General features: G+C 35.9%; 1 protein-coding gene across 9 annotated transcripts in view; it reads right to left on the bottom strand.

Annotated features, from left to right (window-relative positions):
- The window catches only part of LOC127627078 (zinc finger protein 438-like), a 79,149-nt gene extending 65,951 nt beyond the window's left edge, over window positions 1–13,198 (bottom strand). For 6 of the 9 annotated variants that reach the window (XM_052103304.1, XM_052103306.1, XM_052103302.1 and 3 more), the window contains exon 1: window positions 13,083–13,198. The gene's annotated coding sequence lies outside the window, so the exon portion shown is untranslated. The remainder of the gene's footprint in view (window positions 1–13,082) is intronic. The other 3 variants (XM_052103310.1, XM_052103308.1, XM_052103303.1) reach the window with 2 other exon arrangements.
- Window positions 13,199–13,456: the final 258 nt, after the last annotated feature.

The raw sequence follows: 13,456 nt of genomic DNA, 5'->3' as shown, positions 1-13,456 counted from the left end.
GTTGACATTGTTCTGATTGACTGAAAATGTTAAAGAAGCATCTCTGCTTTGGAAAGGGTCTCCCTCCCCCTCTCTCACCACATGTGAAACCATACAATGTTATGACAACTGCCAAAATAAACCTCAGCATCCTCCAAAAAGAGTGTGTGTGTGTGTGTGTGTGTGTGTGTGTGTGTGTGTGTGTGTGTGTGTGTGTGTGTGTGTGTGTGTGTGTGTGTGTGTGTGTATGCGTGTTTCCCTACAGTGCAAAACATCCATAAAGTGTTGTATTTAATAACCTTCTGCAAAATCTCTGAAAGAATGTGTTCACTGACACCACAGAAATGAGTTTTGACTGCCAACAGCTACACTATAACGTTGAAAAGATTCTCATTGATCTCCTAAATTTCTCTGAATAAGTTTAAAGTTTATCTGAATAAGTTTAAAGTTAAAAGTAAAATATTTTGATGAGGGAAAAAATGTTACTTGACCAGAACAGGCTCTGAACTCTGGTGTTTAAGTTAACCCTTTCTAAACTTTTTAAGACCACAACTCCTATTTTATGTAGTAGTATACCATGCTATGTTAAACTGTTATTTACATTTTTTTTTATTTTGTGTAACTTCATTCAGTCGTTAACAGTAGTTACACATGTTTAAAATTTGTTTTCTTAACTTAAAATTATTATGTAATCTCAACACAACAACTTTGCATAGAAAATCCTAGTTTAATTCATTAGTTAAACAAAATATATGAGTAAATATAACTACATAAATAAATGAGACATGCTGATTGGAAGCACTACAAAGTGTAGTTTAGTAACTATGCAATGGTTAGCACAACAATAGGTCAACGACGCAAGCAATCAATTTCAAGTGCGACATCTGTCTGTACTCATCGTTAACTCAAGCTCCACTTTTCAACACAACGGTAACCCCCAAAACTCTTCTCAATTTCACCAAAAAAACATTAAACACTTACAAATATCACCCTTTATATTCATCATGCACAAAAACACAGAAAATAACACTTAAAGGGCACCTTTTATGCCCCATTTCACAAGATGTAATTTAAAGCTTTGGTGTCCCCAGAATGTGTCTGTGAAGCTTCAGCTCAAAATACCCTACAGATCATTTATTATACCATGCTGAAAATGCCAATTTTGGGGTGGGAATAAAAACGAGCTGTTTTTGTGTGTGTATCTTTAAATGCAAATTAGCTGGTGCTCCCCTCCCCCCATCCAGAATAGGGCAGAGTTTTGACATCTCTGCTTTGAAAAATATTGCGATTTGAACTGCGATTATGATGGTAATGTTTTTCACATGTTCAACTGCAAAAAGGCTACTGGGGTTTTCACACTTGAGCACTCTAAAAAAAGAACCAAACTGAGACCTTTTTTCAGTTCAACCACAAACAAATAAATATATAAATAGTGAAACAAAGTCTTCATATCCAAATGTTAACATCCACTGTGTAGCTATTGTTGACAATTTTGTGACAGGATCTCAGCTCACTAATCATCATCATTAGTTTTTGAAACATAGTCAACTTGAATATTAGGGATGCTCCAATAAGGATTTTAACATCCGATACCGATCTCCAATTTTCATCTCGTCAATCAATGCTGATCATTTAACTTTTATCAGCAGCTCTGTCAAAACTGGTTATATGTAAGCTTTCAGCTCAATGTCACTGTTAACTACATTTCCTTGTTGGTAAAACCATAGTTGTTGCCTGTTGTTTGCTGTCAAAAATAATGTTGGTTGATTGAATAATTCAGTATACACAAAATATAATTTTGAAATATAAATTAGAGGTCGACCGATATTGTTTTTTTCAGGCCGATGCCGATCTTTTGAAATCCGGGTCGGCCGATGGCCGATTAATGCTGCTGATTTATTTTGGCCGATATTTGGCCGATATGTGCTTGTTTTTAACCTCTTATTTGAACCTTTTATTTGAAAGATAAAATGTAACACAAATAATTACTTAAGATAGACAACATTTCTCAACAAATACATTTATTGAACACTTGACCAATCTGCACTTGTACACTTAAAATTAAAAATGTATAATGTAAAAACATATTGTATAAATAATGTATAACAAATATATTAAATAAACAAAGCAGGTGTTACTAACTGCTCCGAGACACGAAGGTTGAGATCCAAATGCAGCTTTAATTAAGGGGCAATCCAGACACGTAATCCAATATTCAGAGCATCCAAGAGAAGCACAGGCATAACTAGGGATGGGTATCGTTAAGGTACTTATCGATCCGGTACTTTAACGGTATTCTTAACGGTTCTTTTTGTTTTATATATATATATATATATATATATATTACACAAATATAAACGTTATATAGGCACAGTGATTTAATTTCAGGAAGGTCTACTAACATTACTGTTCAGGTGTGGTCTAAAAAGAAATCTAATAAAGTAATCAATTGTAAAATAACACTGCATAGTTTATCATAGATAGATTAATGCTTATTAATGCAAAAGTTATTCATTCAAGAGCTGTAAGTGATTTTCTCTTTGCCTTTTGTTGTTTGATTCGCAGTAATGGCTCAATCGTCAGCATGTTGATTAGACTGCTTCCCCTTTAAGACCGAGTTCAGATCTAATAGGCTCCTGATGCAGCATATTTTCTCCCAACTATTTCCATAACTACGTCCATTTAAGACATAAACTGTGTTTAAGTGAATCTCCAAGCCGGTCGTTTTGACATATTTTTGTGTATAGTTGATCGTTTAGACACATGAAACCCAAAGTAGCCTATACGTTGCTTGTCTCTTTGCGGTGTGTTTCGGAGCGCGCGCCGCCTTGGGAACGGTAGCTCTTGCCCTCTTTTTATTATTAAACGCGTCCCGCAATTTAGCAACAGTAGCTAGACTGCATTTTACAACAATCACCGATCGTGCTGATTCTGACGTTAAAGGTGGGGTATGTGATTTGCAAAACGGCCGGCAGATTTTGAAAATACACAACTCTAAGGTCCTACCTTCTCTCCTCCAACGCTGGCCCTGACTCCACCCATTCGAAAAACATGGACGCCGCAATCATGCACGGCTGAAAACTCAGATGCGCAGTGTTCTAGCAGTGTTCTAGACTCACTAGTCAAACAGTGCATTCACCTGTCAGACAATTTTTCAGAGCAAATTGTTGACACAGCAGGAGGAGGGGGTCGCATACCACTCTTGAAAGGTGTAGAGCTGATTTTCTCATAACTGTAAAAAAAAAGAACATCGCCAGCCCTGGCGTCTGTACAGCGGTCTTCTATTCAAAACAGGATTCATAGAAATGTGGAACAACCCCACTAGCACTATAAAAGCTCTATTCTCCATACATAAATACAATAGCTTCCTGTTACTGGGTCACGAGCTTTGAGTATGCGCACTGAACGGGACACGCGCGCCAGGGTGGTGGGGGAGGGGGCATGGTACGACCGTTTGATTGACACATTTTCTATCCAATGATTCTAGATGGTCTTGAAAATGATTGGCTGGAGTTTTTCGAGTCCTGCCCGTTCCACAGATGATTAAATTGCTTAATTTTCATTTCAGTGCTTCTAATTTACAGCCAGTAAGTGGGTTAGGAATAGGATTTCAAGTTATTTTGAAAAAATGGTCAAAAAAGAAAATCACATACCCCACCTTTAAGTTTGAGTTTTAGGGAGAAATGTCAGTGCACCGCTGTGAAGGGAAGGAAGTTGTGCTAGACAGAATGCGGCTTATGTATAAATATTCTTTTTATAATCTTTGGAAGGCGAAATCTAAAATAAAATCAGACTAATAATCACAGATCTAAACCAGGCTACGTTTGAATGTTTCGTTCTGTCACTCATTATGCAGGGCTCGTTTTGTGCTCGCTGTGGCACCGCGTGAGCGAGTTCTCTCTCTCTCTCTGACTGCGAATAGCTAAATTGCATCACAGACAAATGGTTTCATATCATTATACATATAAATGGCTGGCGAGATAAAATAACTTTCTCTTTATAGCAATAAAGAATGTATTTTCTTAATTTCTCCAGTACCGACAGCAGAACTGATAACGTCCGAGCTTACCAAAGCCAGTCCTTCAATAGCGTTGGTATATTTTTATTACTTATTTATCTGCATTGAGTGACAACCCTCTCAAATATAAGACACACAAACAGAACAAATAAAAGTCTCAGATTCACTCTCTGTAATTGCAAAATTCTTGCTTACTTATTGTGACATGATAGCAACCCTTCTGCTGTGATAATGCAACTTCAACTACGCTATCAATATGCAAAGTAGCCGAACGTCATGTCAACTATCGCGTTTGTCACGTTTTTTCTTGAAGTTGGCAGTAACATATCAAAAGTTTTTAATTAAATCTAAAGAAGTTATATAAATTTAACCCTTACTGTTTTCTCCAAGGAACTTAGCTCCTTCCTTGAGGTCTGCTCACCCTGCTGGAAAATGACTCTAGGGGCAGTGTGTGTTGAACACGTGTTCCACAACAACACTAGGCTGCCCACAGATGCGCCTGCCTAATAATCGGCTTGATATGCGTGGATATTGGCCGATGCCGATTATGTAAAAAATGCAACAAAAAATCGGCCGATTAATCGGCCGATTAATCAGTCGACCTCTAATATAAATGTTACTCTTTATTCTAGGCCTTAAAAACATGTAGGGTACTCACACAAAGGTATAATATAACTTCAGAAGACTTGGAATTTAGCATACAAGCTGTTTGAACTACTTATATTATACTTTTTTGTGCTTGGCAGTATAAAACACCAACCATATTCCAACAACATCTGCCTAAAATCTCCTTTTGTGTTTTACAGATGGAAAATAATAATATGTGGTTCAAATGACATGAGGATGAGAAAGTGATGGAAAATGTTTCATTTTTGGGAGAACAATTCCTTTAAAAATGTACCTGCTGTCATTCACATTAGCTATCTTTCAAGAAGAAGAAAACCTAAACATGCTTAACACACACAATAGTATAATCATGAATTCATAAATTTTATATAAAAGTTTTAACATTCTTGTTAAAACTCGTCTCTAACTTACAAATAGGGTTGCAGCGGTATACCAGTTTCACGGTATACCACGGTTTGAAAATTGACGGTTATCATACCATGTACATTTGCTACATTTATCTACGGTATTAAGAAAAAAATGCAACCGGACGGAGAATCTCACATGCACATATCCTTTCCTCCTTGTCTGCCTCTCAGACTTGTCAACTTGCGTTACACACACACACACACACACAAATGCAGCAGAGAAAATGTCAGAGAGAAGCAAGGCGAGGGGGTCTGACATGAGTGTGTCCAAATTGGAAATATTCCGCCTAATGTAATACTTATTTTGTGCAATCGGGCAAAATAAGTTAACCCTGCACGCGAGTGCGCTATTTATATCAGGCTTTCCCCTTTGATCAAATTTAGCGATCTGTAGTGCAATATTCTGCTCAAAGAAAAGTGTTATACAGCTACTCTGTGTCCATTCTTGAGGCTGCTTGTGATGGTTGGTGCTACTAATATTGCAGGTAAACCTTCTCAGTGATAAAAGTAGATCTCGGCATCATTGACACACGGAGGAGTAATCATTGACATGCGAGCAAAAGCAAGCCAGAGACGAATATGTAAATGTATTTATTATTTGTGAAATTTAGAAATGTTGAAGTCCCTTCGCACCTGTATGTTAATCTAACTCTTGCAGTATTCATTTATCATAGTCATGCAGTCTGTGTTATTCAGTTGTTTGAAGAAAGTCAAACGTTGACATCAACAACAAAAATAATGACACTTGATGCATGTCCTTGTACTGGAAAACTATGACCAAAGCTATGCAACATAAAAGGAAATGCAACCCAGGATACATTAAATACAGGTTATGTTTAATCTATGGCAGGTCGACACTTGATTTCCAATGTAAAATCTGTCCTGAAGCAAAACCAGTTGAGAAGCTCTGAGTTAAAGGTACAGACAGGAGCAGTCTAGCCTCACTGTCGCGCACCTACAGTATATTTTAACTGTTAATAATCATAGGACATTACTTTAAAAGCTCACACAGCTGATGTTATTTTTCATTTAGTAGTTAATTTAACATATAAACTAACATGCTTTAGTTATATAACATGTTATACATGCTATTTTTTTATCATGTTTATAATTCGATGTATTATTATAATACTGTTATCTTTCTAATTTTTTCTATTTATTTTATTTTCAAAAGGGAGACTTTTTTTTTTACACATACTTCAATAAAATAAATGGTTTCAAGTTTCAGTTATAATAAAGTGTTTGCTCAAAAAAATAAATAAATAAATAACCCTTCTGTTTTCACTGATAATAGTAATTGTGTAATACCGTATACCGTGAAACCGTGATATTTTCTGAGAAGGTTATCATACCGTGAAAATCTCATATCGTTGCAACCCTACTTATGAAGCACAGCAAAGAGTAGAAGATAGACATGCAAAGGTTAAAACTCATGACGTAATGAAGTGGGTTTCAATCCAACTATTTTTATGCGCATTTTGTAATTGCAAAATTCCTAACATTTTATTGTAATTCCTAAAAGGAAACGCTTGATTTGCAATTAAATCTTTCTAAATTTGCTTAAAATTTCATGCACGAGGAGGTGGATTTTCTAGAGTTCCGCATTAGTTAAAATGCACATTAAGGTGATGGAAACTTTTTATTTGCAAAATCATGACGTTTTGACCATTCGTACATGTGTTATGAGTGTGTGATAAGTTTGATGTGACTAGCCCACCGAAAGGTCCGACCTTGGCATACAATTCTTTAAACATAGCGCTTATCATTCGGAAGCATTAAATCGACAGCTGGTCGATAAAGTGGTTCCACTCAATCCGCCAGAACAGTTTTGAGAGCGTGCGCTCCCAGGTATGCAGAGACTGGCAGTGTGTGGCATTGCAGCTATTTCAGCCCACATTATATCAGATATTACACTTATTCTGCTGTGTCTCATGGTGCATTTAATAAAATTAGATACTTTCTCCAATCTTGCAAATAAAACTGTACCGAAAGCAGGGAGAGGCCATTCAGCTGCTCCATCATGATGAGGCAGCTCCCTCATGATAATGCGCATTACGTAGTGGATGGAAACATGCAACAATTCATATTTTCTTAAGAAATGCAAAACATTTTGGATGGAAACAAAGCAATAGTTCTAAGAACTCTTAATAAAGACACTAGCTACCACCCCTGGAGTTCGATAGTTCGAATCCCAGGGCATGCTGAATGACTCCAGCCAGGTCTCGTAAGCAACCAAATTAGCCCGGTTGCTAGGGAGGGTACAGTCACATGGGGTAACCTCCTCGTGGTTGCTATAATGTGGTTTGTTCCTGGTGGGGCAAGGAGAGTTGAGCGTGGATGCCGCGGATGGTGTGAAGCCTCCACACGCAATATGTCTAGAGGCTTCACACCATCCGTCCACGCTAGATGAGCGGGTGGACAGTCTCAGACGCGGAGGCAGTCGGATTGAGGCGAGTCACTATGCGACCACGAGGTCTTAAATGCGCGTTGGGAATTGGGCATTCCAAATTGGATGAAAAAGGGGCTTGTTTTAAACCTGGCTGCACCTCTGCATTTAGCCCACTGATTTTCAAAATTACATCAGTCTGAAGGAATCTTCCTGTATAGCTTTGTCAGTTCATTTTTTACCAATGCCAATTCTCATCACCACAAACTGTAACAAAGTATGTGCTTGTGTATGGGTTTAACACAAATTGCTCAGGACAATTTTCCTGACATTTCAAACATTTCTACTCATTCAGCAGACTTTGCCATTATAAATAAAAGGATGTTCTGCTGTTATACCTTAGGCAAATTTCCAATATAATGTCCGGAATGATTTGCGGCTTAACCAAGAAAATATTACTCTGAGTCAGAATCCAGCAGTGGAGATTTAATAGCTTGAAAAGCCACTACTCACATTGGCTTGTATATAAACAAACAACCATAGCCTGGTAAATTGTATTATGATCGCCCAACTCTGATTTAGTGCTAGAGCAGGCCTTACTTCCAAATTCAAGTCAGTGCAACCAACGCAAATCAAAATACTACAGGATTACAAGATATAGGACTTACAACACTTCATTTAATAGTAGGCTGATATTTTCAAATTGATCAGACACATACAAAACCATATTACATTATGAGTTGACACTTTCCCATTGACTAATGCATTAGGTAAGTAACATACACACCCTAGACAGTGCAAATGGTAAAAGTACCTTCACAAGTATGAACTATGTGAATGGTGGGTGTATTATGATGCAGCCCAAATTATACAATTAAAAATATAGCAATATGTCCATATAATATGTACTGTAGAAAGCAAACCATCATGTAAAATGTTACCACAAAACTATTCATGTTTTTAGGAAAAGCCTAATAAAAAAAACGAAATACCCAATGTTTCCCCAAGTTATTTCTACAAACTACTGCTGACTAGGGCTGAAATGCTTAGTCGACGTTGTCGACAATTTCGACAAAAACATTAAAATTAAAAAATGTCGAATAGTCATTTGATCTCACATGATGATAAACTCTAATGATGACTAGAGCCCGGCCGATATGGGATATTTGAGACCGATACCGATTTTGGAGGGGGGAATTCACAGATAACCGATATGGTGGCCGATATATTACATTTTTGAGCTGGAATAAAAACAGACCTTTTCTATGTGGATTGTTCACCGATTTTACTATACAAAATGTACTCAGAAGGCTGCTTTCTTCAACAAATATTTTTATCAAAGAATATTTTACATTATTATTAAATATTGTCACCAAATTCTAAAAATGAACACTGAGAAAATAAAGAATAAATACAAATATAATAAATCACATAAAAAAACATCAGTACTGCATGTTTAGTATCAGCCAGTTCCTGACCATTTCAATAAAGAATAAATAAAAATTAGTACGGCATGTTTAGTATGTCAATTATTGACCATTTAAATAGACTAAATATAAATAAAATAAATAGCTAAATAAACACCAGTACTGTTTAGCATACAAGTCAATTGCTGACCATTTAAATAAAGAATAAATAAAAATACAATAAATAGCTAAATAAAAATCAGTACTGTATATTTAGTATCGGTCAAATTCTGACCATTAAAATAAAGAATAAATAAAAATCAAATAAATAGCTAAATAAACATCAGTATTGTATGTTTAGTATCAGTCAAATGCTAACCATTAAAATAAAGAATAAAATAGCTAAATAAAAATCAGTACTGTATGTTTAGTATCAGTCAAATGCTGACCATTAAAATAAAGAATAAATACAAATAAAATAGCTAAATAAACATCAGTATTGTATGTTTAGTATCAGTCAAATGCTGACCATTAAAATAAAGAATAAATAAAAATCTAATAAATAGCTAAATAAACATCAGTACTGTATGTTTAGTATCAGTCAACTGCTGACTATTAGGGGCAGGTTGTAAAACAAGAAGCATTAACACCTGCCGGGTCAAGAGTAAACAGCGGCAGCAGTGTTACACAGTGTTCTGCTATACAAGTTCAGGGGCAACTTTCAACGGTGGAAAACCAGACATTTAAATATTACATTATATAAACGCAACGACTGGAATTGTTCATTTGAAAAACATTCACACATTAGCTTCCACTCAGCCGACAAGCAATGAAAGTAGCTACATGGTTACCTAGTTAGCTATAAGCTCGTTGTCACGGAGAGTAAAAGATGGACGCTGTTTATTTACTGTACAGCATTGCGTCTCACCAAATAGGTAACTACATAGTGTGAAATCATCACTCAACAGACACAATCCACCACCGCTCCGTTGTCTGCCAAGCTGCAAAAAGATGCTCTGACAAACTGTAGATGGCTAACATAGCAAACAGATGTGATAAACGACTGACATGGTTGTCAGGGACAGCATTAACGTTATATTAGTTATATTGAAAGGGAAAATGATGGGGGTCATTGTTTATTAACTTTCAAGTATGCATTTTACAAACTAATTAGCAACTTACCGAGAAGACACCACTTAACTTCGCCCTGTCTGCAGAGCCATCGTCAATTCATTTCTTTAAACAATGGAGTCGGAGCACGCTCTACTGGACAAACTATGTTATGACACCAATTCTAAAGCATTGTTTTCTGAATTATATGTACTGAAAAAAAGTTTTCATATCTGCGCATCTGTAAACATATTCACTGATACCGATATATCGGTGAAAGGCTAATATATATAGGTCGGGCACTAAGGATGATGCACGAGAGCAGCACTGCAGTTCGCACCAGACTGAGGAGAGGAAGAATTACACAGCTCACAGTCCAGATGCACTCTAAACTTTCCAAAACAAAGTAGATTGCACAGTATGAGGGAAATAATGCAAAAAGTAAATACAGAAGCACTCTCGTTGTGAAATACAGCAGAGTCAGAGCGTCTTTAAAGGAAAAACCTCACCGTTATATCTTTAATGCATCCTTTATTAAAGTTGAAATAATAAGGAAGCAGGTTATATAAATAACTACAAACTCCAAAACTGGCATTTCACTGTGCGGTCAGAGTAGCTTATATGAGTTGCGCAAAGTGTCCCGATCGAAAGGGGAGAGATTGAAACTGTATCCGGCTTATGCGCACTCTGTCGCGGGAATGCTCATCCATCGAGCCTGCATGCTTAATGCAGCTAGATTATAAGACTTAATTATAATCTATGCGTCACTGTATTTCTTATCGTGAAGAAAATTGGCAATATTAATAATAAGTGAGTTCGTTTTTTGTGAGTAGTGTTGTCTAAAGTACCGACTTCGGTACCAAGTCGGTACTGAAATTTTAAAAATGTGACGCTTCGAGCGCTGTTGAGTGGAACCGTAAACACCTCTGATTGGCCATTGTGTTCACGCGCTCATCGGATGTGTTTGTGATTGGCTACAATGATCAGCGCTTCAAAAACATGTTGTAAATATACATCAATGACGCTCTTCACCGAGCGTTTGCACAGATACACACAGGAGCGTTTGAAAGCAGGACCGGTCCGCTGATAGACGGCTACTTGTGCTTTCAAAAGCTCCCACTCCCCCGTTAAAAAAAAACTTTCAAACACTTCCGTGTACTCTCAAACGCTCTTAGAGACTATATCTTGAATATAAGTATATTGTCTTTATTGCACTTGCAAAAGTATAACAAAGTGAAAAAATACACTTTTATTTAAGATACATTTTCTTAAAGCAAGTCTAAATATAAATTTAAGGAATTTTAGAAATAAAATGTTTGCTTCTTTTTACTGAATTCAACTTAATAAAAAAAATGTTTTCCTTTAATTCAGTAAATGTCATTTAGACCTCTTTATTGTTAGTAAGCATGTTTAATACAACCTTTTAATTCGGGGCACAAGCTGAATACTCGGTTAACAGCTAATGATTAACCGCTGCAATAATCGCTGAATTATCGTTCTATTAATCATTAGATTAGTTGATTATCAAAATAATTGTTAGTTGCTGCCCAACTACAGACACATGGGGAAAATCTTATTACATCACTAGAGTCAAGCGTCATCACTGTCATCAACTGTTGACAACCATGAATATGAAAAAGCGAGGGAGAAAATAATGATTTGTGAATAATTTTGTCACATATACACACTTGAAAGCAATACAGTTGACCAATTTTTACATTTCAAAGAAAACATTTTTCCCGGAGTAAAAAGATACCAAATGTTACTGCAGTTGCAATGTCTACTCTACAGTAATAAAGCAATGTTGAAAGATTATTTAATTTACATACATAACTGAAACTATGCTATTACTATGTAGTTAATGCAATCTGACAATTTCAAACAAGGCTCACATATTGCAGTACAGTTAATTTTATATTTGATATTCGGAATAAAACCCATTTAACTCTCGGCGTTGTTCAAATAAAGAAGCAAAAATAACTGAGACATACAGAAACAGAATGTCATTAGCATACCACACAGCTTTTTTTCATACCAAGTTTATTAGCTCTATAAATCCATTAAACATTTTAACCATTTGAAGTTAGGACATAACACCAATTTTATAATACTCAGACAAATATCCCTTTTATGACACAAGACTCCATTTGGGGAATATTTGATAAAAAAATTAAGAAATCTAAATGTTATTCTAATTCTATTAAACTCTTTGGCCGTTTCACCTAAAGATGTCAAAACAGCTTTATTTTACAGAGAATATTATTCTCTACATAGCACAAGTCTTCTTTTTTGGAGTTTCAATTTTGTCTTTTTTTATATATAGGCTACTTTGTATTCATATAAATCCATTAAACTTTTTGACCGTTTCACCTAACGATGCCAGACCAACTGTATATTACTCAGTTTTATATGGATAAAAAATTCTAAATAAAAAATACTAAGTTGAAACTCCATTAAAGAAGACTTGTACTAAGTAGAGAATTATATTTTAGTAATATGCAGTTGGTTTGGCATTTTTATGTCGAGTATCATTGAATTTAATAGAATTAGAATATATTTTGTCTTTTAAAAATTATAAAACATATAAAATGTAAATCCCCCAATCAGTCTTGTGTCATAAAAGGAATATTTTTCTGAGTAGCCTATTTTAAAATTGGTGTTATGTCCTAACTTCAAATGTTTAAATTGTTTAATGGATTTAAAGAGCTAATAAACTTGGTATGGAAAAAAAATCCTGTTTTGACATTTAAGCCATGCGGTATACTTAGGATATCTGTCTTCGCTTCTTTAGTTGAAGAATGCAGAGAGTTAAATGGGTTTTTATTTCGAATATCAAACATATAACTAACTTTACCGCAGAGGCTCACACGAGCAATATGTTTACTGTGCATATTGATATGATCCCACTAAGATGAACTTTGCATTACTGTAGTCGCTGTTTCTGCACTAAAGCTCTGTTACGATGTATTTGAGGCACAGTGTTGTGTTTTGATCTTTATATACACATCATTGAAGGCCACGGCATGAAAACGATCTTTAAATTTCTATTGGCTGAAAATGAAGTCGTAACACGACTGCACGGTGAGACTTCTTTTCAGCATGAAAAAAGAAAAGCCGTTAGAAAATAAACGGAACATCTTTTGCCTCACCTCCCAGAAAGTCCTTCGGCTCGATGAGAGGACTCGTCGCTAATTTGGAACACGCAACACATTAATTTGGTGAGTAGATCGACCCATCTTCACAACTGTTTCTCTACAGCCATTTTGGATGAAACCTCGAATTGCAAACGACGGGTGTTACCAAGGGGACGTTTATTATTTTTCTGTTAAATAAAATGTAAGGCGTCTTAAACGATACATTTTGGACTGTTACTAAACATCATGTTGTTTGGTATAATCCTAAAAAATATATACACAGATATCTTCTCACAATTCATAACAAAGCTGCGTATCCACCCCTTTTAAGGACAAATGGTACAGCTCAGGCAACACCGGTTTGCCTCTGCAAATGTAGCCAATCAGAG

This window comes from Xyrauchen texanus, chromosome 33 (assembly GCF_025860055.1).
Source record: "Xyrauchen texanus isolate HMW12.3.18 chromosome 33, RBS_HiC_50CHRs, whole genome shotgun sequence".
NCBI lineage: Eukaryota > Metazoa > Chordata > Actinopteri > Cypriniformes > Catostomidae > Xyrauchen > Xyrauchen texanus.
This window is presented reverse-complemented; position numbering and strand designations above follow the sequence as displayed.